Below are 4,419 nucleotides of genomic sequence, written 5' to 3' on the forward strand. Positions count from 1 at the left end.
GGAAAAGACATGCAAGAGAATAAATCTGAATCTCTACTTCCCACCATATACAGAAATTAACTCAAAATGGATCAAAGGTCCAAATGTAAGAGCTAAGACTATAAAACTCTTAGAAGAAAACATACGTTAAATCTTCATGAGGGCTTTCCTGGTGGCGCAGTGGTTGAGAGTCCGCTTGATGATGCAGGGGACACGGGTTCGTGCCCCAGTCCAAGAAGATCCCACATGCCGCGGAGCGGCTGGGCCCGTGAGCCATGGCCGCTGAGCCTGCGCGTCCGGAGCCTGTGCTCCGTAATGGGAGAGGCCACAACAGTGAGAGGCCCACATACCGCAAAAAAAAAAAAAGAAAAGCAAAGAAAACAACAACAACAAAAAACACCCAGAGAATGGGAGAAAATGTTTGTAAATTATGTATCTAATAAAAGACTTATATCCAGAATATATAAAGAACTCTTACAGTCAACAATAAAAGACAAATAACTCAATTTAAAAATGGGCAAAGAATCTAAATAGACATTTCTCAGAAAAATAAAAAATATATGGCCAGCTAGTACATAAAAATGATCAACACTTTTAGTCATTAAAGAAATGCAAACCAAAACCACAACAAGATATCACTTCATACCCACTAGAATAGCTAGCATCAAAAAGCAGACAAGAACAGTTTTGGGGAAGATGTGGAGAAATTGGAACCCTTATACATTGTTGGTAGGAATGCAAGATGGTGCAGCCACTTTGGAAAAGTCTGGCAGTACTTCAAAAATCTAAACATATTTACCAAATGACGCAGTAATTTCAAACCTGGATATTTACCCAAGAGAATTGAAAATACATGTCCACACAGAAACTTATGAAATAATGTTTATAGCAACACTATTCGTAATAACCCCAAAGTGGAAACCCTAATGTCCATCAGCTAATGAGTAGATAAATAATAAACAAATAAAAATAAACAAAAAGGCTGAGTATATACAGTATAATGATAACAATATTATGGTAAAACGTAGATGAAATTGACAAATCGTAGAAAAAAATCCAACAATCCAAAACTGATACAAGAGAAAAAGAAATTGTTAATAGTCTTAGAGCTGTTAATGAAATTGGATAGATAATTTTATTTATTTTGACCTCTAACTTATTTTTTTAATTGGGTTATAGTTGTTTTACAATGTTCAGTTAGTTTCTTCTGTACAGCAAAGTAAATCAGCTATACATATATATCCCCTCTTTTTTGGATTTCCTTCCCATTTAGGTCACCACGGAGCACTGAGTAGAGATCCCTGTGTTATACAGTAGGTTCTCATTAGTTATCTATTTTATACATATTAGTGTATATATATCAATCCCAATCTCCCAGTTCATCCCACCCCCGCCTTTCCCCACTTGGTGTCCATACGTTTGTTCTCTATATCTGTGTCTCTATTTCTGCCTTGCAAACAGGTTCATCTGTACTGTTTTTCTAGATTCCACATATATGTGTTAATATATGATTTTTTTTTCTCTTTCTGACTTACTTCATTCTGTATGACAGTGTCTAGGTCCATTCATGTCTCTACAAATGACCCAGTTTCGTTCCTTTTTATGGCTAACATTCCATCGTTTATATGTACCACATCTTCTTTATCCATTCGTCTGTCGATGGGCATTTAGGTTGCTTCCATGACCTGCATACTGTAAATAGTGCTACAGTGAATATTGGGGTGTGCGTGTCTTTTTTTTTGTTGTTGTTGTTAACATCTTTATTGGGGTATAATTGCTTTACAATGGTGTGTTAGTTTCTGCTTTATAACAAAGTGAATCAGCTATACATATACCCCCATATCTTCCCCATCTTGCGTCTTTTTGAATTACGGTTTTCTCAGGGTATATGCCCAGTAGTAGGATTGCTGGGTCATATGGTAATTCTATTTTTAGTTTTTAAAGGAACCTCCATAGTGGCTGTAACAATTTACATTCCCACCAACAGTGCAAGAGGGTTCCCTTTTCTCCACAACCTCTCCAGCATTTATTGTTTGTAGATTTTTTGATGATGGTCATTTTGACCGGTGTGAGGTGATACCTCATTGTGGTTTTGATTTGCATTTCTCTAATAATTAGTGATGTTGGGCCTTCCCTGGTGGCTCAGTGGTTAAGAACCGCCTGCCAATGCAGGGGACACGGGTTTAATCCCTGGTCCAGTAAGATCCAACATGGCGCACAGCAACTAAGCCCATGTGTCACAACTACTGAGCCTGTGCTCTAGAGCTCGCGAGCCACAACTACTGAGCCCACATGCCACAACTACTGAAGCCCACGCACCTAGAACCTGTGCTCCACAACAAGAGAAGCCACTGGAATGAGAAGCCCGTGCACCGCAACGAAGAGTAGCCCCCGCTCACTGCAACTAGAGAAAGCCCGTGCACAGCAACAAAGACCCAACACAGCCAAAAATAAATAAATAAAATAAATAAATTTATGAAAAAGAATAATTAGTGATGTCAAGCATCTTTTCATGTGTCTCTTGGCCATCTGAATACATAATTTTAAACCTTTGCACAAAACTCCAAACTCAGATGGCTGCACTTGTGCATTTTACCAAACATTTATGGAAGAAAAAAAAAAAATCAGTCCCACACAAACTCCTCCAGAGAATAGAATAAGAAGGAACACTACCTGATCAGGTCAACATAACCTTGATACCAAACCTGATAAGACCTTATGAGAAAGGAAAAGTACAAGCCAGTCTCACTCATTACAGATGCAAAAGTCCTAAACAAAATATTAGCAAACGGAATCTTGTAACATATAAGGTCACGTAGTGTTTACTCCAAGGTTGGTTTAACATTAGAAAGTCAATGAAATTCAACACATGAACAGAGTATAGAGGAAAAAACATGATCAGAGTATAGAGGAAACAGCATTTGATGAAATTCAACATTTATTCATGATTTTAAACATACTTTTAGAAAACTCAGAATAGAAGAAAATTTTCTTAATCTGATAAAGATTGCCTATTAAAAAAAGCTAGGGAAAAATACCATACTTAATGATGAGGTATTGAAAGCTTTCCCTGTGAAAGCTGCAGCAAGGCAAGGATGCATATCATTGCTACATCTACTAAATGTTGTGCTACAGGCCCTGGCCAGTGTAGAAGGGCAAGAAAAATAGCCATTAAATTCATAAGGATTGGGAAAGAAGAAATAAAACTCATAATTCATGGGAGAAATGATGATGTAAATAGGAAATCCAGAGAATTTACAGATAGATTATTCCAATAAATAATGAGTTCAGCACTGTTGCTGGATAAAACCCAGTAAAAATAAACAGTATTGGGACTTTCCTGGTAGTACAGTGGTTGAGAATCTGCCTGCCAATGCACGGGACATAGGTTCGATCCCTGGTCCGGGAAGATCCCACATGCCGCAGATCATCTAAGCCCGTGCACCACAACTACTGAGCCTGTGCTCTAGAGCCAGTGAGCCACAACTACTGAGCCTGCATGCCACAACTACTGAAGCCCACACGCCTAGAGCCCGTGCTCTGCAACAAGAGAAGCCACCACAATGAGAAGCCTGTGCACCGCAACGAAGAGTAGCCCCCACTCGCCGCAACTAGAGAAAACCCGTGTGCAGCAACGAAGACCCAATGCAGCCAAATAAATTAAACTATAAAAGAAAATAAACTGTATTTCTATATGTCAGCAACAAACAAAAAACGAAAATTTTAAATAGGTACTGTTTACAACAGAATAAAAAATTTGAATACTTAGAAATAGATCTAACAACAACAACAAAAATGGGCAACACCTCATTGAAGAAAACTATAAGAACATTATTGAAAGAAAAATTTAACTAAATGAACAGATGTTCAGCAGAAGACATAGTATTGTAAAGTTATCAGTTCTCTCCCAAATGATCTATGTAGTTAATACAATTCTAATAAAATTTGCAATAAGTGTTTTTATGTATCTTGAATAGCTTATTTTAAACTGTATATGGAAATGTAAAGGGACAAAAATAGACAAGACATTCTTGAAAAAGAAAAACAAGGTGGGAAGATTTGTTCTACCAGGAATCAAGAATTTTTACAAAGCCCACAAGAATTCATTTTTCTGCAGCAATAGAAAAACTGCAAATAGATGATGAGAACAAATAAAGAGCCCAGAAATAGACCCATTCATATTTGGACACTTGGTTTATGACAAAGGTGACAGACACTGCAAAGCAGTGGGAAAAGGCAAGTATTTTCGATAAGTCCACTAGGTCATAAATGTGGGGGGAAAAGAAGAGAAACTTGACCCCTACCTCACACTATGCACAAAAATTAATTCCAGGGGGATTGGAGGCCTAAGCACAAAAGGCAAAACAATAAATCCTTGAGAAGATAATTGAGAATATCTTCATGACTTCAAGATATGGAAGATTTCTTAAGCAGGACACA

The sequence above is a fragment of the Neophocaena asiaeorientalis genome, unplaced genomic scaffold (assembly GCF_003031525.2).
Source record: "Neophocaena asiaeorientalis asiaeorientalis breed wild unplaced genomic scaffold, Neophocaena_asiaeorientalis_V1.1 scaffold32, whole genome shotgun sequence".
In the NCBI taxonomy this organism is placed as follows: Eukaryota; Metazoa; Chordata; class Mammalia; order Artiodactyla; family Phocoenidae; genus Neophocaena; species Neophocaena asiaeorientalis.